Consider the following 22875-nt stretch of genomic DNA (forward strand, 5'->3'; position numbering starts at 1 on the left):
GCTCAGCCTTCCCGGTATCAGAGAAAGGCCGAGTACAAAGGCCAAGTCTGGAATCTGTCTCCGAAGTCATGGTAGTTTCCTTACGAGGGAGCTCTGATTAAGCCGTGGTTCTGAGAGCTGTTCTCAGGACTGCGTCTTTTTGTTGGGGGCCTTCACTCCGGGGTTCATACATCTAACTCGGAGCCATTCTGGGCCGAGGGATATGTGCAGCCCTTAAGCGGAAAAGGAAAGGACGCCTCAGGGCACCCGATGCCCAGTCAGCGTCACAAATTCCACAGTCAGTGCAACCCGGTTCACACAGAGGCCCGCGCCGCCCCCGCGCCACCCCCGCGCCCATTTCCTCAATACACGCGACCAACTCACCTCTCCGGGCCGACACCAGCAAGAAAGCCGGAAGGAAACTAGGAGCAGAGGCCTGTGGGAAATGTAGTCTTCGGTAGGTAGGGCCCGCCCCCGCCCCCAAATTCCTGCGCGGAGTGCGCAAGCGCGGGTGCTAGCTGGAGCTGAGGAGCCCTCTGGGAGGTCCTTGGGGCTTAAGGGTGGGCTAGCAGGGGAGGGACTTCAAGGCTGCCCCCGGCAGAAGGAAACGCGTTCTGGAAGCTTGGCGTCGTGTTTGTTCCTGAAGAATCCCTGGTAGGTCTTAGAAAGAAGTCTTGACTCCAGCAAACACATAATATACGTACTAGGCACACAGCAGGTGCTCAGTATATATGCCCAAGTAGAATGTGGATATACAAGTACTCAATAAAAATATCCCCAAACCGTAGTAGAACGGGGAGCGGACGACACAGAAAGATCGCTCGCGCTTCCTCGCTCTCCCTCCTTCCCTTCCTTCCTCTTCTCGTTTTTTTTTCCCTCCTTCTTGCAGTTCTGAACAAATTGTTCTGTAAATTCTGTTACGTTAAGGTGATAGATAAATTTGCCCCGCCACCCCGTTATCAGCCATTTCTCTTTCCTCAGTTTTAGTTACCATCCCTACTGCCATCCCCTCCTCGTTTGGTGAGAAGGTTAATAGTAGCCTAATGCTGTGTTACAAATGTGTACATCAGTCACCTCACTTCCTTGCATTATTAGGCATTTTATCATCTCACGTCACAGAAGAAGGGTGAGTACGGCCCAATAAGTAAGATATTTTGAGAAAGAGAACACATTCACATAACTTTTGTTATATTATACAGCATATTGTTATAATTGTTCTATTTCATTATTATTTCTGTTAACCTCTTACTGTGCCTAATTTATAAATTAAATTTTATTATAGGCATGTATGTTTGGAAAGAAAAACAATAGGGGGTTCATCTGCCCTTCCAGGCATCCCCTGAGGGTCTTGAAATGTGTCCTCTGAGGATAAGGGGGGACTAATGAATTGTCATTCAGATGTCCTTTATCCTTACTGATTTTTTAAAATCTAGTAATCAGAGGTATGAGAGAAGTGTGTCTATTTCTGTTTTCCCTTTAGTTCCATCAGGTTTTGCTTCAAGTATTTTCAAGCTCTGTTAAGTACTTATGTTTTTGTCTTCCTGATGAAGAGGTTTGAAAAGTGAACATTAGGAAGATATCTTCGGAAGTCTTTCTCAAGGGAGTAATCATTGAATTTGTCATGTCCTGGGTTCATTAGGAAAGGAATAGGTTAATCCCGCAGGATTTATCCGCCACTGCAGCATCCTCCCCATCTCAAATGTTTTGATACAACAGTTAATTGATAGAAGAAGTTGTGCTTCTCTCAAGAATATAAAACTTAAAAAAAGAATACAAAACTTTAGAAATCATAAAAAATGTTGAGGCCAATCTTATTTTGCAAATAGAATATATATGAAGTAGGAGATACATGAAAACTACAATTCTGGATTTGTCTATTTCTCCCTTGAGTTGGTTCAGTTTTTGCTTCATGTATTTTGAGGCTCAACTATGTAGTATCTTCACATTTATGATTGTGTCTTCCCAGTGAATTGACCCTTCTATTATGAAACGTTTTTCTATGTCTCGTCTTAATGCTTATTTTGTCTAGTATTAGTATAGTCAGCCTAGTTTTCTTATGTTTACTGCTTGGCTGGTATATCTTTTTCCGTTTTTTTTCCCTTGAATCTACCTGTGATTTTATATTTAAAATACATTTCTGGTAGATCTCATGTAATTTTTTTAAAAAGGTTTTTTAGTTATTTATTTGACAGAGAGAAGTAGCGGGAGAGGGAACACAAGCAAGGGGAGTGGGAGAGGGAGAAACAGGCCTCCCGCTGAGCAGGGAGCCCGATGCGATGCGGGGCTCCCCTGGGATCATGACCAGAGCCAAAGGCAGATGCTTAACGACTGAGCCACCCAGGCACCCCGATTTCATGTAATTTGGGTTTCACATTTTTTATCCAGTGTGACAGTCTCTGGCTTTTCATTGAAATATTTAGTCCATTTATATTTATGTAATTAATATTTTGGTTGGATTTGTATTTACTATTTGGTTGATTTCTATTTGCCACATTTTTAATTAACTGTCCTGTCTTTTTTGGGGGGAATTGATCAATCTTTTCTGATATATTTGAATTTTTCTGTTGGCTCTTTACCTTCCTGCATCTTTTTTTTTTAATTAATTTCATTAATTTTATTTTTTATTTTTTTAAGATTTTATTTATTTATTTGACAGAGAGAGACACAGTGAAAGAGGGAACACAAGCAAAGGGAGTGGGAGAGGGAGAAGCAGGCTTCCCGCGGAGCAGGGAGCCCCATGCGGGGCTCGATCCCAGGACTCTGGGATCATGACCTGAGCCAAAGGCAGACACTTAACAACTGAGCCACTCAGGCGCCCCCAGGAAGGGACGCTATACCTTCCTGCATCTTGTTAGAGGTTGGTGTAGGGATTAAAATATGCATCCTTATTAAACATAGTTTACTTAGAATTAATATTGTACTACTCCAGGTAAAATATAAGAACCTTGTAAACATTATCATTTCATTTACACTTCTTATTCTTTGTCCTACTGTTGTCATGATTTTTCCAGCTACATACATTATAAACCCCATTACACAGTGTTGCATTATTTTGCTTTAAACAGTCATATATATTAATAACATTTAAAGAAGAAAACATACTTTATGTATTTATTTTATATTGACCATAACTGATGTTCTTCCTTCCTTCCTGTTGGTACTGTATTTTCATCTAAAGTCAATTCTCTTCAACCTGAAGAATTTCCTTTACTATTTTCTAAACTGCAGTTCTGCTAGTTATAATCTAAATTTAAATTATCTGACTATATCTTTATTTCATCTTCATTTTAAAAGCATATTTTCTCTAGAAATAGAATTCTAAGTTGACATACTTTTCCTTAGCTCTTTTTTTTTTTTAAGATTTTTTATTTATTTGACAGAGAGAGACATAGCGAGAGAGGAAACACAAGCAGGGGGAGTGGGAGAGGAAGAAGCAGGCTTCCTGCTGAGGAAGGAGCCCGATGTGGGACTCGATCCCAGGACCCTGGGATCATGACCTGAGCCGAAGGGCAGACGCTTAACGACTGAGCCACCCAGGCGCCCTCCTTAGCTCTTTAAAGATGTTATTCCATGGTCTTTTGGCTACTACTATTTCTAATTAAGTCAGCATTATTCATATTTTTGTTCCCCAATATTTTATGTATTGTTTTTCTCTGATTATAAGATTTTCTATTTGTTGAATTTTGGTAGTTTTGGTCATAGTTTTTGTCCTACCACATTCTGTTAATCCTCTCATTCTAGAACTTTACTTATAAGTCTTGTTCCATAAGTACCTCTGTTTAGTTTTTTCAATCTTTTTCCTTTTTGTACTTCAGTTTGGATCATTATTGATCTATCATGGTGATTACTGACTGTTTCTTCCGATGCCTCCCATCTGTTCCTATGCACATTCACTGAAATTTTCATCTCAGTTTTTTCAGTTGGAAAACTTCCATTTTCTTTTAAGATTTATTTATTTAAGAGAGAGAGCACGTAAGCGGGAGGAGGGGCAGAGGGAGATGGATAAGCAGACTCCCCACTGAGTGGGGAGCCCACACAGGGCATTATCCCAGGACCCTGAGATCATGACCTGAGCTGAAACCAAGAGCCAGCTGCTTAACCGACTGAGCCACTCAGGTGCTCCATAAAGCTTCCATTTTCAGTTCTATTTTATACATTCTGTTTTTCTGGGGAGGTTCCTATTGTTGATGCAAAATGAACAAACCTTTTAGAATCTCTAAGAAAGAGAGTTTTATTTGAGCCCAAGTTAGGACAGCTGCCCAGGAAACATGCTCTTCACAGGAAAGAAAGTGCTCCAGAGAAAGAACAGTTTTTACAGGAATATATAATTTTTTACATCTTGTAAAAGCTCAAAAGATTATAATTAGCATATAGGCAGGAATCACAAATTTTAAATGTCAAGGAATGCAGGGATTAGGAGCATGGATCAATAAATATCTCAAGGAGAAGGTGGTTCTTCTTTAGGCTACTCATTCACAAAGCAGATGTACAATGCAAATGTGGCTGACCATAAATCAGACTTTTGGTTTGAACAAAGTTTATATATAGTCATGCTGACTTAGAAAGAAATCTTAAATGGCTTCCTTTGTGTATCAGGCCTCTAGAGAGTTTGTCTCTCATCATTGTCCATTTATTCATTATGACCATATTTTCCATTAAGTTAATAAACATTTTTTAAATTTTTATTGTTATGTTAATCACCATACATTACATCATTAGTTTTGGATGTAGTTAATAAACATATTTATACTACCTTCTAACTCCGGTATCTGGGTAATCTCAAGTTCTATTTCTATTGATTGCTTTTTTTCCTGCTTATGGATCACATTTTCCAGCTTTTTTGAATGCCTAGTCATTTTTTATTGTATACTGTACATCATGGATACTATGTTGTTGAGAATTTGGATTTTGTTATCTTACTTTCAAGAATATTGATTTTTTTATAGCAGCCAGTTAATTTTCTGGCAAATCAGTTTGATCCTTTCAAGGCCTACTTTGAAGCTTCTGGTAGATTTAGAGTAGCCTTTGCTTTAGGTCTAACTTAGCCCTACACTTAAAATGTGTACTTTCTAGGGTATTAGCCAACTACCAGGGTTTTCAGAAGTGTTCATCCACTCTGCGTGTTTTGAATTTCCTGTTTCCCAGTACTTTGTAACTTCTAAAATCACTGTTCAGCTCACAGCTCTCCAACAGTTGTTCTCTGCTAGGCTATGTGGAGTCTCCCTGCACATGCACAACTTAGTATTAAAATTTTAAGAAAATTCCTATGCGCAGTTCTGGGACTCTTCTTTGCAGAGAACTATTCTCTTGATCCTACCCCATAAATTCCAGCCACCTGTGTCTTCCCAAACAGTTTTTTTTTTTAAAGATTTTATTTATTTATTCATGAGAGACAGAGAGAGAGAGAGAGAGGCAGAGGGAGAAGCAGCCTCCCAAGGAGCAGGGAGCCCAACGCGGGACTCAATCCCAGGACCCTGGGATCATGACCTGAGCCGAAGGCAGACGCTCAACCATCTGAGCCACCCAGGCACCCCCAAACAGTTTTATAATATAACTTGAAGTCCGGAATTGTGATGCCTCCAGATATGCTTTCCTTTTCAAGATTGATTTGGCTATTCGGGTTCTTTTGTGGTTCTATACAAATTTTAGGCATGTTCTAGCTCGGTGAAAAATGCTGTTGGTATTTTGGTAGGGATTGCATGAACTGTGTAGATTGTTCTTCCAATCTATGAACATAGAATGTCTTTCCATTTCCTTGTGTCATCTTCAATTTCTTTCATCGGTATTTTATAGTTTTCAGAGAACAGGTCTTTTACCTCTTTGGTTAGGTTTATTCCTAGGTATCTTATTATTTTTGGTGTAATTTTAAATGTTTTTTTTTTTAATTTCTCTTTCCGCGTCTTCATTGGTGTATGGAATGCAACAGATTTCTGTAGATTCATTTTGTATTCTGCCACGTTACTGAATTCATTGATCAGTTCTAGCAGTTTTTGGGTAGAGTCTTTTGGGTTTTCTTTATATAGTATCACATCATTTGCAAATACTGAAAGTTGTACTTCTTCCTTACTGACTTGGATACCTTTTTTGTTGTTGTTTTCTAGATTGCTGTGGCTAGGACTTACAGTACTATGTTGAATAAAAGTGGTGAGAGTGGACAACCTTATCTTGTTTCTGACCTTAGTTAGGGGAAAGGCTCTCAGTTTTTCCCGTTGAAGTTGATGTTAGCTGTGGGTTTCTCATATATGGCATTTATTATGTTGAGGTATGTTCCTTTTATTTTTTTTTTTAAAGATTTTATTTATTTATTTGAGAGACAGAGAGAATGAGAGAGAAAGCACATGAGATGGGGGTAGGGTCAGAGGGAGAAGCAGACTCCCTGCTGAGCAGGGAGCCCGATGCGGGACTCGATCCAGGGACTCCAGGATCATGACCTGAGCCGAAGGCAGTCGCTTAACCAACTGAGCCACCCAGGCGCCCGAGGTATGTTCCTTTTAAACCTACTTTGTTGAGTGTTTTTTAAATGAATGAATGTTGTACTTTGTCACATGCTTTTTCTGCATCTATTCAACATTTGATTCTTATCCTTCCTCTTATTGGTGTGATGTTGATTCATTTGTAAATATTGAACCACCCTTGCAACCCAGGAATAAATCCCAGTTGATCATGGTGAACGATTTTTTTAACGTATTGTTGTATTTGGTTTGCTAGTATTTTGTTGATGGTTTTTGCATCTATGTTCATCAAAGATATTGGCCGATAGTTCTCTTTTTTTATGGTGTCTTTATCTGGTTTTGGTATCAGGGTAATGCTGGCCTCATAGAATGAATTTGGAAGTTTTCCTTCCTTTTCTAGTTTTTGGAATATTTTGAGAAAAATAGGTATTAAATCTTCTTTAAATGTTTGGAAAATTTGCCTATGAAGCCATCTGGTCCTGGACTTTTGTTTGTTGGGAGTTTTTTGATTACTGATTCAGTTTCATTGCTGGTAATCAGTCTGTTCAAATTTTCTATTTCTTCCTGCTTCAGTTTTTGTAGGTTATATGTTTCTAGGAATTTATCCATTTCTTCTAGGTTGTCCAATTTGTTGGCATATAGTTTTTAATAATATTCAGGTTTTTATAATTTTTAAAAGATTTTATTTATCTGACAGAGAAAGAGAGCACAAGTAGGGGGAGTGGCAGGCAGAGGGAGAAGCAGGCTCCCTGCTGAGCAAGGAGCCTGATGCGGGGCTCCATTCCTGGACCCTGGGATCATGACCCGAGCTGAAGGCAGACACTCAACTGACTGAGCCACCCAGGCGCCCCACTTTTTCATAATATCTTATTATAATTATTTGTATTTCTGTGGTATTGGTTATTTCTACTCTCTCATCTGTAATTTTATTTATTGGGGTCCTTTTTTTTCCTTGCTAAGTCTGGCTAGAGGTTTATCTATTTTATTGATATTTTCAAAGAACCAGCTCTTGGCTTCATCTATTCTATTGTGTTTTTAGTTTCTGTATCATTTATTCCTGCTCTACTCTTTATTATTTCCTTCCTTCTGCTGGTTTTAGGTTTTGTTTGTTACTCTTTTTCCAGCTCCTTTAGGTGTAGGGTTTTTGAGGTATTTGAGATTTTTCTTGCTTCTTGAGGTAGGCCTTAATTGCAATAAACTTCCCTCTTAGAAATTGCTTTTGCTGCATTCCAAAGGTTTTGAACCATTGTGTTTTTATTTTCATTTGTTTCCATGTACTTTTTTTATTTCTTCTTTTATTTCCTGATTAACCCATCAACTGTTTAGTAGCATTTATTTGACCTTCGTGTATTTGTGGTCTTTCCAGGTTTTTTCTTTTGGTTGACTTCTAGTTTCATAACATTGTGGTCAGAAAAGATGCATGGTATGACTCTGATCCTTTTGAATTTTTTGAGGTTTGTTTTTTGGCCTAATATGTGATCTATTTTGAAGAACGTTCCATGTGCACTTGAAAAGAATGTGTATTCTGTTGTTTTAGGATAGAATATTCTGAATATATCTGTTAAATCCATCTGGTCCACTGTGTCACTCTAAGCCATTGTTAACTTGTTGACTTTCTGCATAGATGATCTGTCCATTGATGTAAGTGGGGTGTTAAAGTCCCCTACTATTATTGTATTTATTGTCAATTAGTTCCTTTATGTTTGTTATTAACTGTTTTATGTTTGACTGCTCCCATGTTGGGTGCATAAATATTTACAATTGTTATATCTTCTTGTTGGATTTCCTCTTTATTATTATACAGTGTTCTTACTCTTGTTATAGTCTTTGTTTTAAAGTGTATTTTGTTGGGCCTCCTGGGTGGCTCAGTTGGTTAAGTGAGCATCTGCTTTCAGTTCAGGTCATGATCCCAGAGTCCTGGGATCAAGCCCTGCATGGGGGCTCCCTCTCCCTCTGCTGTTCCCCCTTCTTGTGTTCTCTCATTTGCAATCTCTCTCTCAAATAAATAAATAAAAACTCTTTTTAAAAAGTGTATTTTGTCCATTATAAGTATTATCACTCCAGATTCCTTTTGACATCCATCTGCATAATAAATATTTTCCCATCCCCTCACTTTCATTCTGCAAGTGTCTTTAGGTCTAAAATGAGTCTCTTGCAGGCAGCATATGGATGGGTCTTTATTTTTTTTATCCATTTTGTCACCCTATGTCTTTTGACTGGAACATTTAGTCCATTTACATTCCTAGTAATTACTGATAGAAATGTATTTATTGCCATTTTATTACTTGTTTTGTGGTTGTTTCTGAAGATTTTTCTCTGATCCTTTCTTGTCTTTCTTTTGTGGTTTGCTGGGGGGTTTTTTTTTGTGTGTGTGTGTGTGGTTACCATTAGGTTTGTATATAACATCTTCTACATTTAGCAGTCTATATTAAGTTGATGGTCATTTAAGTTTGAAGCCATTCTTTACTCCTCTTCTCTGCATGTTTTAGGTATATGATGTCATATTTTACATCTTTTTGTTTTGTGAGTTCCTTGCCTGATTTTTCACAGAAATACTCATTTTTACCGCTTTTGTGTTTCCTACCTTCATACTGTCATTTTTGGTTTCTCCTTTCTACTCAAAGAGTCCCTTTTAATATTTCTTGCAGGGCTGGTTTAGTGGTCATGAATTCTTTTAGTTTTGCTTGTCTGGGAAACTCTTGATCTCTCCTTCTCTTCTGAATGATAACCTTGGTGGATAGAGTATTCTTGGCTGCAGATTTTTCCCATTCAGCACTTTGAATATATCATGCCACTCCTATCTGGCTTGGAAAATCTGCTGATAGCCTTATGGGGTTTCCTTTGTATGTAACTGTCTTCTTCTGTCTTGCTACTTTTATTTGTTTTTTTAAAAGATTTTATTTATTTATTTGAGGGAGTGTCCTCCACTCTTGTCAAGTCCTATAAGTATCCTTATGATCATCGCTTTAAATTTTCCATCAGGCATATTACTTATATCTGTTTCACAATAAAAAAATGGTGTTGTCCTATTTTTTATTTGGGACAAATTCCTGTGTCTCCTCATTTTGTCTAAGTCTCTGTACCTGTTTCTGTGTGTTAGAAAGTTCTACTACATCTCTTGTTCTTGAGGGCAATGGCTTCATGAAGAGGTGGTACTATATTCCCTTTCCATGTAGTGTCCCCTGTCCATCTGGACCTGGTACTTCTGGGAGTGTCTCCAATGTGTGCTGTATGCACTCCACTGTTGTGTCTTAGCCACTTTATCCTTCAGCTCAATCATCTGCAGAGACTCTCTTTGCCTGTTGTGGGCAGTGTTTGGTCCCTGACCTGAATGTGGTGCATTTTAGTTTTTTATTTTTATTTTTATTTTTAAAAGATTTTATTTATTTATTTGACAGAGAGAGAGTGAGCACAAGCAGGGAGAGTGGCAGGCAGAGGGAGAGGGAGAAGCAGACTCCCCACTGAGCAGGGAGCCCGATGCAGGGGCTTGATCCCAGGACCCTGGGATTATGACCCGAGCCGAAGGCAGATGCTTAACTGACTGAGCCACCCAGGTGCCCTGAATGTGATTCATTTTAACTAGGTGTGCTCTGGTCTGCTTGTGAAATGAGACCTGTCACTGCCGTCATGGGAAATGAGGCCTCACAAAACTCCCGGGTCAAGAGACATGGTATTAAGCCAGTCTTCTGGAGAAGGGGGCATGCCAAACTGGGACTGAGGACAGTGACTGGGAAGGGTGCAGGGAGGCAGGGTTTGGTGTAAGCAGTTAGGTAGTAAGTATGGGTGCCTGGGTGGTTTCCTTAGGTGGCCCTGTGCTTATGCTGAGTGATGGCTGAGGGAAATGATGCCTGACAGTTCCTTTCTTCCCAGAGAGCTCTCTACCCCTCAACAGGTAGTTGGAGCATTACTTCCCACACATTAAGTGCGGGCTGTACATAGTGACTTCCTTCCATAGAGTAAAGTACGGGAAGGGGAAAAAGTAAATTTACAGTGGAGAAACTTGGCAAACACTTCCTCAGCTAGGTGTTTAAGGCTAACATCATCAGTGATAAGTTATGTTGATAGCATAACTTTGATATGATGTTTTGAGAACGGTAGTTGTGATCTTTCCCCCCAAAAATTCAAACCCCCAGTCTAACTAGGAGGAAAACATTAAACAATCCCAACTTTAGTGACATTCTATAAAATGTCAGTACTTCTCAAGACTGTCATGGACATCAAAAACAAGGACACTCAGAGAAACTGTCACAATCTTGAGGAGCATAAGGAGACAGGATGACTAAATGTATGTATCCTGGATGGGATTCTGGAACAGAAGAAGGACATTAGGTAAAAACTAAAGAAAATTGACCGGAGTATGGGGCTTTAGTTAATCATGTATCAATATTGATTCATTAGTTGTGATAAATGTACCATAGTAATGTAAGATGTTAAGAAAAAGGGAAACTGGGTGCTCATTATTTGGAAACTCTGAACTATTTTTGTAACTCTTCTGTAAATCTAAAACCATTCTAAAAGAAAAAGATTGTTTAAAACAAAGTCTGAGGCTATAAAGGAATTCATTTAATCATTCATTTTAATTTTAAATCTTTAATTGTAATTTAATTGTAAATCTTAATTTTAATTAAGAACAAGTGAAAAGTTAGATTTATTATAATGACACCAGAGTATTTCAAGGATCCCAATAGCAGAAAGTGGCTGGACCTCAGGAATTTGGAACAAAGCCTTTAAAACTCAAGCCTCTAAATCTCCCACCATACCTCAGTTTCCCTACTCCCTGAAATATTAAAAAACAAAACATATGCGTAAAACCAGATTAATCTCCAAAAGAGCACACTGGGCTTTTTTATTCTAAAAGCTTAATCCGATTTTATGCATTCTTTTTCCTTCCTAAGAAAATGGAGACAGTGGCAGAGAGGATAGAAAAAAATCAAGCTGGGGTGCCTGGGTGGCTCGGTCAGTTAAGCATCTATCTGCCTTTGGCTCAGGTTGTGATCCTAGAGTCCTGCGACTGAGCCACCCTGAGTTGGGGGTTCTCTGCTCAGCAGGGAGTCTGCTTCTCCCTCTGCCTTTCCTGCTACTTGTGCTCTCTCTCCTTTCTCAAATAAATTAATAAATAAAATCTTTTTAAAAAAAATCAAGCTCAGAGTTGCTCCCAGAACTCTATTCAAAAGAAAAGAAATAGAAAACATGAGAGAAAATGACATGTAAAAGGCAGCTCCAGAAATTCTACTGTCTGTCTGATAGAAATTCTAGAAGGAGAAACCAATAAAAATGAAGAAGAGGGAATTTGAAGGAAAAAAAAAAGACAAAGAGAGAAGTTTTCTTGAAGTTGAAAAAAAGACACATTTTCACATAAGACTTGTAAAAAGCTAAACTTTAGCTCTATTTGCCAGGCTAGTTTTAAGAATGTTATGTGTATTAATTATTCCTCATAACAACCCCATTTGTGTGCTGTTTTGATTCTCATGTGACAGATACAGAGGCACAGAGAGGTGAAGTAGTTTGCACAACATCATAGAGTAAGTAAAGGAAGGGGCAGAATGCAAACACATTCTCTTTGTTAGTAAAAATTTTTATTTTGAAATAATTTCATCCTTACGGAAAGTTGCAAGAATGCCACAAAGAATTCCCACCCTTCATGTAGGTTCTGCAATTGCTAACATTTACTACATTTGTTTTATGATTTCTTTTTCTGAACAGTTGTCATTCAGAAAAATCAGTTGCACACGTAGGCTCCTTTACCCCTAAGTGTTTCAATATATATATTCTCTTTTGTAATCACAGGACAATGATCAAAATTGGAAAATTAGACTGATACAATACTTTTGTTAGATCTATAAACCTTATGCATATTTCACAATTGTTCCAATAAGGCTTTTATAGAAATTTTTTTTCTGGTCCAGGATCATCCATTACATTTAATTGTCCTGTCTCTTTAGTCTCCTCTCATCTGAAACAATTCCTCAAACTTTGTCTTTCTTGATCTTGACTTTCTTGAACAGAAAAGGCCAGTTGTTCTGTACAATATTGCGGAATTTGCATTTTTCTGTGATTTCCTTATGATTAGATTCTGATTATGCCATTTGGCAGGAATAGAACAGGAGGTGCTGTGTTCTTCTTAGTGCATTATAACCTGTCAAAAAGGAGACAGCCGACCAAAAATGGAGTCATTTGCGCTAAAACCCACGTCAGCAAACCAAGACTTAATGCCTAACCTAACTGCAGTTTCAGCTCCCAGGAATGTAACCTTTAACCAGTCAGTGTGGAATTACCTGTCAGCTCCAGTGACATAATCTGCTCTTCGGCCCCTTCCATTCCCCTTAGAAGGCGGCCTTACCTGAAACAATGCATACTTTGCTGATAACTTTTTTTCCACCCCCTTTCTGTCTTTAAAAACCTTTCCTTTTCTAAAGCTCATAGGAGTTCCTTTCTATTGCTAGATGGGATACTGCCCCATCAGTGAATTGTTGAAGAAGGCCAATTTGATACTTAGTTGAATTTTTGTTATTTAACAAAACTGAGGTACAGGAGATCATTTTGTCCCATACCGATATTTTTTAAACGTTCTTTTTTTAAAAATAAGATTTTAAGGGGCGCCTGGGTAGCTCAGTCGTTGGGCATCTGTCTTCGGCTCAGGTCATGATCCCTGGGATCGAGCCCCGCATCGGGCTCCCTGCTCCGTGGGAAGCCTGCTTCTCCCTCTCCCATCCCATCCCCCCTGCTTGTGTTCCCTTGCTCGCTGTCTCTCTCTCTGTCAAATAAATAAAATCTTTAAAAAAATAAATAAATAAAATAAGATTTTAAAAAAGAGAGAGAGGGAGCATGATGGGGGTGGGGAGAGAAGAGGGAGAGGGAGAAGCAGGCTCCCCACTGAGCAGGGAGCACGATGCAGGACTCAATCCCAGGACCCTGGGATCATGACCTGAGCTTGAAGGCAGACGCTTAACTGACTGAGCCACCCAGGCGCCCTGTCCTATACGGATTATGGAACAAAATTTTGATCAGCTGGATAAGATAGTGTCTGCCAGGTTTCTTCACTGTAATGTTACTATTTTTCCTTGTGAAATTAATAGATATTTGTGGAGAGATATTTTAAGATAATATCAACACTTGTTTCTCATCAGACTTTCACCTGCTCGTTTTAGCATTTGTTGATGATTCTTACCAGATCAATTATTACTATGATGGTGGATTAATGGTGATTTTCTTTTTCTTTTTTTTAAGATTTTATTTATTTAGGGGCGCCTGGGTGGCTCAGTCGTTAAGCATCTGCCTTCAGCTCAGGCCATGGTCCCAGGGATCGAGTCCCACATCGGGCTCCTTCCTCAGCGGGAAGCCTGCTTCTCCCTCTCCCACTCCCCCTGCTTGTGTTCCCTCTCTCGCTGTGTCTCTCTCTGTTGAATAAAGAAATAAAATCTTAAAAAAAAAAGATTTTATTTATTTATTGGATAGAAAGAGAGAGAGCACAAGCAGGGGGAGCAGCAGGCACAGGGAGAGTGAGAAGCAGGCTCCCCGCCAAGCAGGGAGCCCGATGTGGGCCTGGATCCCAGGACCCTGAGATCATGACCTGAGCTGAAGGCAGACGCTTAACCGATGGAGCCATCCAGGCGTCCTAATGGTGATTTTCTAATTCCACCAGTCCTTCCACATTAATAAATTGGCATTCTACTATAAAGCGTGTTTCATGGATTCCTATTATTTTTTTTAAAGATTTTATTTATTTATTTGACAGAGAGAGACACAGCGAGAGAGGGAACACAAGCAGGGGGAGCAGGAGAGGGAAAAGCAGGCTTCCCGCAGAGCAGGGAGCCTGACATGGGGCTCGACCAGGACCCTAGGATCACGACCTGAGACGAAGGCAGACGCTTAATGACTGAGCCACCCAGGCGCCCCTCATGGATTCTTAATCACTGGGTTATTAAATGGTTTTACTTAAACTGTTCCTGTCATACATATTTTATTTTATTTTTTTTAAAGATTTTATTTATTTATTTGAGAGAGAGAATGAGATAGAGAGCATGAGAGGGGGGAGGGTCAGAGGGAGAAGCAGACTCCCCGCTGAGCAGGGAGCCCGATGGCGGGACTCGATCCCGGGACTCCAGGATCATGACCTGAGCCAAAGGCAGTCGCTTAACCGACTGAGCCACCCAGGCGCCCCATACATATTTTAATATTCAGATTGTCCCATATTTGGCTAGTGGGAACTCCTTCAGACTGCCACTGTGATCTTTTCACATATTTTAATCACTTTTTAGCACTTGCCTACTTTCCGCCCCCCAAAAATGTTCCAAACCCATCTTGTATTTTCTTTGCTCAGCATTTGTATATGCTATTTATCCAAGGATGCTGGATATTCTTATTGGTACTGGGATGTAATTTCTTTGTCTTCTCTGCTAGAAAATACACACACACACATACACACACCTGTATGTATGTATTTTTTTTTAAAGATTTTATTTATTTATTTCACAGAGAGAGATAGCGAGAGCAGGAACACAAGCAGCGGGAGTGGGAGAGGGAGAAGCAGGCTTCCCGCGGAGCAGGGAGCCCGATGCGGGGCTCGATCCCAGGACTCGGGGATCATGACCTGAGCCGAAGGCAGACGCTTAACAACTGAGCCACCCAGGCGCCCCACCTGTATGTATTTCTATACTTAGCTATTTAAAAATATCATGGGGGTGCCTGGCTGGCTCATTTGGTAGGGTATCTGACTCTTGATCTTAGGGTGGTGAGTTTGAGCTCCACATTGGCTGTAGAGATTACTTAAACACATACAAATATCATGACTTTATAGTGATACCTCCAATTGCAACTCAACACCACAGGGTTCATTCTAGCCTCCTTTTCTCCATATTGCAATTCCCTTCTCCAACACTGGTAATCTTTGCTCCCATTATATTAGCTTACTCCCACAATATACTTTTTTACTTGATTCCAGAATATATGAAGTAGTAGTTTCAGAATTGCTAATCTATATCACTGTGTAAATCAGTCCTACTAACTAGCTAATTATTTGCTTATTTTTCTTTTTTCCTGCTTTTGGCTTGAGGGAGTATGGTCAAATTGTCTTTCAAATGTTGCTTAGGTTAGGGGCACCTAGCTGGCTCAGTCGGTACAGCATGTGACTCTTGAATTTGAGGTCACAATTTTGAAATTGTGTAGAACTATGTTGGGTGTAGAACTTTAAAAAAAGTTGCTTGGTTTTTTCCTTGGTAGTGTGGGGAAATACCTTTCCTGCTTATATTCCAACTTAGGGTCTTTATTTGTCTAAATATCTAAAATATTAACATGGTCCCCAAAGTAAAAAATATACAGAAAGGTATATTGGAGAAGTGTCACTTCCCCATCCTTTCATGGACTAAAATTTCCTATATTTTTGGATCTATTTATAGACTTTATGTTCTATTCCACTAGTCTGTTCATGCAGGAGTACCACATCATTTTGATTATAGGGACTTTTTAGTATTTTTTCTTTTCTTTTTTTTAAAGATTTTATTTATTTGAGAGAGAGAGAGGCAGAGGGAGAAGCAGGCTCCCAAGCAGCAGGGAGCCCGATGCAGGACTCGATCCCAGGACCCTGGGACCATGACCTGAGCTGAAGGCAGACGCTTAACCATCTGAGCCACCGAGGCACCCCAAATATCTGGTAGGACTAGGACCCCTTTGTAGCTTTTCTTTTTCAGTGTTAACCTGGTTATTCTTGCATAAAACCTGTACTGCTCCCACTATGGACACTCTATACTTCAGATGAAAAGACCAACTGAATTGTCCCCCTGTGGTAATTCTCCCTCCCAGTATCTTTTCAGGGCCCTTATCAGAATCTGAAGTTTTCTTAATTAGGGACACACTGATTGTCTGTTTCCCAGATTTTCCTGGAGATTGGGGATCTTGTCTTCAATATTCACTAACATATTGTCAAAGGCTAGAGCATTCCATGGCACACTGTAGGGATGCATTAAACACAAGCACTTTGTACACATTTTTTTCCTTAGCTATTCTGGTGGGTGCATACTCACCACATTCTAGTTTTAATTTTTGCATTTTCTTACTAATGTACTTGAACAAATTTGGTTATCTTTTTTGGCCATTTGGATATCATTTTTTTGAAATGTTTGAGTTTCTTTCCCATTTCCTTTTTGGTTGGCTGTCATTTATTGATCTGTAGGGGTTCTTTATATATTCTGGTTGACTCTTTGGTCAAATATACATATATTTATTTAATATATATAATATAATTAATTTACATTTTTGTTTATATACATGTTATATATATTTTATATTAACATATTATATTATATTTATATATAATATAAAATATAGTCTCTCTGTGGCTTCTTTGCACTTTCTTAATGGTGTCTTTTGATGAAAATAGATTCTTTAATACAGTAAAATTTAGGGGCGCCTGGGTGGCTCAGTCAATTAAGTATCCGAATCTTGATTTTGGCTCAGGTCATGATCTCAGAGTTGTAAGATCAAGCCCTGCATTGGACTCCATGCTGGGTGTGGAGCCTGCTTAAGATTTTCTCCCCCTCCCCGCCCCCCGCTCATGTGTGCATGTGCTCTCTCTCCCTCTCTAAAAAAATAAAAATAAAAAAACAATATAGTAAAATTTACAATTTTTGTCCGAATGGTTAGTGCTTTTTTTGTTCTGTTTAAGAAATCTTTGCTATCTGGGGCGTCTGGGTGGCTCAGTCATTAAGCGTCTGCCTTCAGCTCAGGTCATGATCCTGGGGTCTTGGGATTGAGCCCCACATTGGGCTCCCTGCTCAGCGGGAAGCCTCCTTCTTCCTCTCCCACTCCCCCTGCTTGTGTTCCCTCTCTCGCTGTCTGTCTCTCTGTCAAAATAAATTAAATCTCAAAAAATAAAAAATAACTCTCAAAAAAAAAAAGAAACCTTTGCTATCTCAAGCCTAGAAAGATATTCTATGTTTTCTTCTAAAGCCTTTGCTTTACCTTTTATAAGTAGATCACTAATGCATCTGGAATTTATATGTGTGTAGTATGAGGTAAGAGCCAAGATTAATTTTTTATCAATATGGATATGCAACTGACCCAGTGCTATTTATTGAAAAGACTGCTATGTTGGAACCATATTGCAGAGGAAACTTTGTCATAAATCGAATGACCACATATATGTAAGTCTGTTTCAGGGCTGTTTATTTTGTTCCATTGGTCTACTTGTTCATTCTTGTACTAATACCATAATGCCTTAATGACTAAAGTACTATTTATCACACTAACAAATTGAAGGAGAAAAACATTATATCGATGTGAAGTAGCATCTGATAATATTCAGCAGGCATTTCTAATAAAGTTAGTTAGGGACTAAAGGAAACAATTGAGCCACAACAAAGTCTATTTACCTCAAACCTAGAACAAACATTACACTAAGTGGTTTCCATTAAATAGGTGAAAACAACTAGATGCCTGCTATCACCACTAATCCTAAATCTTATTCTGGAGATTCTTTCTATTAGATGATTAATAAAATAATCACTATAAATATTCAGAAAAAAGAATTATATCCATATACAGCTGACATAACTGAGTGCCTAGAAAACCAAGGGTCTAGTAAAAAACTAAAAAGATTATTAGATTATAATGAAAGGTATGATTGCCTCCTTTAAAAAAATTTTCTTATTTTAATATGACAGTATCACCATAAATACAGCTGTAAAAGCCACAATCTGGGGAAGCTAAGTCCATCATTTATAATACTCGGTAAAGGATTATTATCTAGAATCCCATAATTCTCATATGAAAGTTAATAAAAAGGAACATGGGCAAAGACATGAACTAGTAAATTATAGCGTTTAGCAATAAACAGATGTGCAAAGATGCTCAACTCACTATAAAGCACATACCAGAAGTGGGAATATAAGGAAATAACACTTTATTGGTTGAAGGAGTTGGAAATTGGCGCCACAATGATGTTCTCCACTTCTACAACAATTATCTAATGAGGTTGAAAATGAATAATCTGTGACTAAGCAATCCCACTTTTTGATAAATACCTCAAAGAAACTCTTGTTTATGGATAGCAAGAAACACAGATATGCAATATTTTGCAGCAAGAAATTATATGTAGTCTAATAAAGAATTAAGGGCTGGGGGTTTCTATTCTATTGAAAAGCACCATTTTATTATTTATTAAGATTTTACTTATTTGACAGAGAGGAGAGAGCAAGCACAAGTAGGGGGAGTGGCAGGCAGATGGAGAGGGAGAAGCAGGCTCCCCGCTGAGCAAAGAACCCGATGTGGGGCTCAATTCCAGCGTCCTGGGATCATGACCTGAGCCAAAGGCAGCCGCTTAACCAACTGAGCCACTCAGGCACCCTGAAAAGCACCATTTTAAATTAAAGAAAAAGCAAGCAGCTGACTGGATAACATTATTTATTTTTTTAAGATTTTATTTATTTTTTGACAGAGAGACAGCGAGAGAGGGAAGACACAAGCAGGGGCAGTGGGAGAGGGAGAAGCAGGCTTCCTACTGAGCAGGGAGCCTGATGCAGGGCTGGATCCCAGGACCCTGGGATCATGACCTGAGCCTAAGGCAGACACTTAAAGACTGAGCCACTCAGGCGCCCCTGGATAACACAATTTAAATTGCTTTCCTTGGGGCGCCTGGGTGGCTCAGTCGGTTGGGTGACTGCCTTCGGCTCAGGTCATGATCCTGGAGTCCCGGGATCGAGCCCCACATCGGGCTCCCTGCTCAGCGGGGAGTCTGCTTCTCCCTCTGACTCTCCTCCCTCTCATGCTCTCTGTCTCTCATTCTCTGTCTCTCAAATGAATAAATAAAATCTTTAAAAAAAATAAAAAAAAATAAATTGCTTTCCTTGCCATACAGATAACCATACACCTGTCATAACGCTGACATTTCCATCCTTAAAGCCACTCCTTCTGGTTATGGCAGTATCTTCCAAAGTAGAATCACATCTGCAGTAGGTAAAGAGTACAGGGAGTTCTATAAAGTTTGAGATACAGTGGGTTAGATAAAATGAAACATTTTTGATAGTCTCTTGTTAGGCACTTGATGTGAAATTTCCCTGCCAGAAATATAGCATACAGAGCTGCCATGCTTGTTTGACCACAAAATTATTTTCTTCCATTTTCATTAAAGTATTAGTGTTTTGGGGCACCTGCCTGGTTCAGTTGGTAGAGCATGTGACTCTTGATCTCAGGGTTGTGAGTTCGGGCCCTACAGTGGGTGTGGAGATTTCATAAGAAAAAAAAATCTTAAAGTACTAATGTCTTGTGGAACATACTTCCAGAAATTTTGAGTTAATGTACTGTCTCCAGAAGACCACTGTTCACATGAAAATGATACCAGGCAGGAGAAACATATTGATTAGTGAAAACTAATTTTATTATACTACTTACTTTTTTGTGTGTTACATTTTTATATAAACATTGTACTGTTTACAAATTTAAAATTTGAAATCATGAATGGGTCTATTATTCTAGACGAGTGATTTCAATGACATCTGCCCAATCTGAGCAAAGTGGATTTGGAAGTACAAGTCTTGATGTATGACTAAAGTGACATTACAGAGGTTTGTAATAATATTCATTTTATTTTGTGGAGGGTAATAATTTTTTTAAAGATTTTACTTATTTATTTGACAGAGAGAGCACAAGCAGGGGAGCAGCAGGCAGAGGGAGAGGGAGAAGCAGGCTCCTGCTGAACAAAGAGCCCAATATGGGACTCGATCCCAGGACCCTGGGATCATGACCAGAGCCGAAGGCTCTGTTGTATAATGTAGTATATTAATACTACATTAATATAATGTAGTATCTATTCTAGGTTTATGTTTTCACAACGATCTAAAGACTGAGCCACCCAGGCGCCCCAAAGGTAATAATTTTTTGTTGAATGCCAACTTCTCATATCTGTTGTTGTTCACTCCTTTTTTAAAGCTGATGAAGCTAAGATAAATGAGAATAAGAAAAAAAAAACTAAAACATACTGAGGTGAATAACTTTTGAGGTGAATAATCAATAATTATCGAGGTGAATTTTTTCCAACATGGTTACATTGCTCAAGCTAAAATCTGATACCAATTAAATCACAACAAATCAGGTCCCTGGGTATTCCTGGTAAATTGTTTTATGTTTTATAATTGTTTTAGTAGACTGTTGAGTTCAATTTATTGAACTTTATTTGGAATGTTTGTGTGTATCTTAAGTGATACTGGTCCAGATTTTGCTTTCTAGGGGCTATCCTCATTTACTTTTATTGGGATGTTTACCTTATAGAATGACCTAGCAAAAGTTTGTTAGAGGTGGTACGCCTGAGTGGTTCAGTCGGTTAAGCATCTGCCTTCAGTTCAGGTTATGATCCTGGGGTCCTTGGGTGGAGCCCCCCATTGGGCTCCCTACTCAGTGGGGGTCTGCTTCTCCCTCTCCCTCTGCCCTTCACCCACATTTGTGCTCTCTCTCAAATAAATAAAATCTTTTAAAAAAATTTTGTTAGAGGCTATCTATTCTTTAAAACTTTTTAGTGCCTGCAAAACTATAAAAAATCATAACCACAATATTTTCCTTTGCTTATAGATTTGTTCAGGTTTTGTATAGTATCTTGAGTCAACTTTGATGATTTAGGTTTCTCTAGATAATTCATTCTCTATATTTTTATACATATTGAAATATATGTATATAGTAAAATATATCTTTAAAATTTTTAATTCTCTTTGATATGTGGCCATTTCACCTTTCTCACATAAAAAGCTTTTTTTCCTCCATTACTGCCAATTCTACACTAACGGCCTTTTCAAAGAGAACATCCTTGGATAAACTCTGTTTTATTAACTATTTCATTAATCTCTACTTTTATTGTATGAATTTCTTCCTGGTATTTAGCTTAGTTTTTTAAAAAATTTGCTAAAAAAATTATTTTCTGGCTCAAGCTAATGTGTTTTTTTTCCCCCAATTTTTAAAATCAACTGCCTGTTACACAACAGGCACTGTAAGTGTGAGGACAGAGTGATAAACAAGACAAACGGTAATTCCTCAATCAAGTTTTCTAAATGCATTAAGGTCATTTCTCAAATTTTAAGATTTTATTTATTTCAGAGAGAACAAGCAAATGCAAGCATGAGCAGGGGTGGGGGGAGCAGAGGGGGAAGCAGACACCCTGCTGAGCAGGGAGCCTGATTTGAGGCTTTATCCCAGGACCCTGAGCCCAAGGCAGACGCTTAACTGACTGAGCCTCCCAGGCACCCTGGTTATTAATTTCCTAACAGGTAGACCTTTGGTGATTTCCCACAAATTTTAACTTGTAGGCATCCCATTATCATTTATCACTAAGTGGTCTAAAATTTCAGATTTGATTTCTCTTAAGCTTTATTGTGGAAATTTTCAAATACATGCAAAGGTAGTAAGAATAGCACAGTGAACTCTATGTACCCATTATCCAGCTTCAACACTTAATACAGCAACATTTGCCAATCTTGTTTCATCTGTTCCTCCATCCCACCTTTTTTTTCTGAAGTATTTTAAAGCAAATCATAGACATGATGTAATTTCACCCTTGAATACTTCAGTATGGATCTCTAATGTATGAGGACTTACACCCACATCTACACTACCACACCCATGCCATCATCATGCCTAAAAATGAACAATTGCTTAATATAATGTAGTATCTATTCTAGGTTTATGTTTTCACAACGATCTAAAAAATTTTTTCATTTGTCCAAATCAGGATTGTATTGACTATATTTTCTTATTTCTGTAAGCTTATGCTCTGGCATTTGGGGACTCGATCCAGGAGAGACTACCAGGATCCTAGCAAATTCCTAGACAACAAACAATTTTTTTTTTTTAAGGGAGGGGGAAGTCGGGACAGGGGGAGAGGGGTAGAGGGAGAGGGAGAGAATCTTAAGCAGGCTCCATGCCCAGTGCAGAGCCAGACAAGGGGCTCAATCTCACAACCCTGAGATCATGACCTGAGCCAAAATCAAGAGCCACATGCTTAACTGACTGATCCACCCAGGTGCCCCAAACAACTCTTCTGAGATCATGCCTTTGATTTGCAAACCAACCAATCCAAATTCCTAAGTGTTTCCTTTATCAAACTCTCACAAACCAAGCCAATATTCCTCCTGCCCAAATCACCCCAGGGCCAGGTAACCAGACAACTAGGGACCATCTCTATTAAACTCAGCCTGCCAAAATTATTAAAACTATCCAATCCCAGACTTTCTCAGTGTACTTACCAATGTCACCCATTCCTGGGGAAAACTTCAGTAAAGGCTCTGTGCCAAACTCTGCCCTCTCCCACTTTCTGCCTCCCAACAGAACTAGGTACTTTCCCATGTGGCTCTGCAGGCGTGCAGCGCCTCCTATTTTTAGAGATCTTTGAGTATAAACTTCTTCCTCATGACAGTCATTTCCATGTCTGCATATCCTACCGTATTTGATAAGAGTAAATCCTGGGTAC

The 22875-nt window shown here is 38.9% G+C and overlaps 1 protein-coding gene across 6 annotated transcripts in view; it reads right to left on the reverse strand.

The window, feature by feature from the left end:
- The window catches only part of ZFP14 (ZFP14 zinc finger protein), a 225154-nt gene that overhangs the window by 146011 nt on the left and 56268 nt on the right, over nt 1-22875 (reverse strand). For 5 of the 6 annotated variants that reach the window (XM_073885293.1, XM_073885291.1, XM_073885289.1 and 2 more), the window contains exon 1: nt 364-1001. The exons of the other annotated variant lie outside the window; for it this stretch is intronic. The gene's annotated coding sequence lies outside the window, so the exon portion shown is untranslated. Of the gene's footprint in view, nt 1-363; nt 1002-22875 lie in introns of those variants that run through there. 6 annotated transcript variants of the gene reach the window in all.

Source organism: Callorhinus ursinus, unplaced genomic scaffold, assembly GCF_003265705.2.
Source record: "Callorhinus ursinus isolate GAN/ISIS: 27379988/994484 unplaced genomic scaffold, GSC_fseal_2.0 scaffold61, whole genome shotgun sequence".
NCBI classification, from domain to species: Eukaryota; Metazoa; Chordata; class Mammalia; order Carnivora; family Otariidae; genus Callorhinus; species Callorhinus ursinus.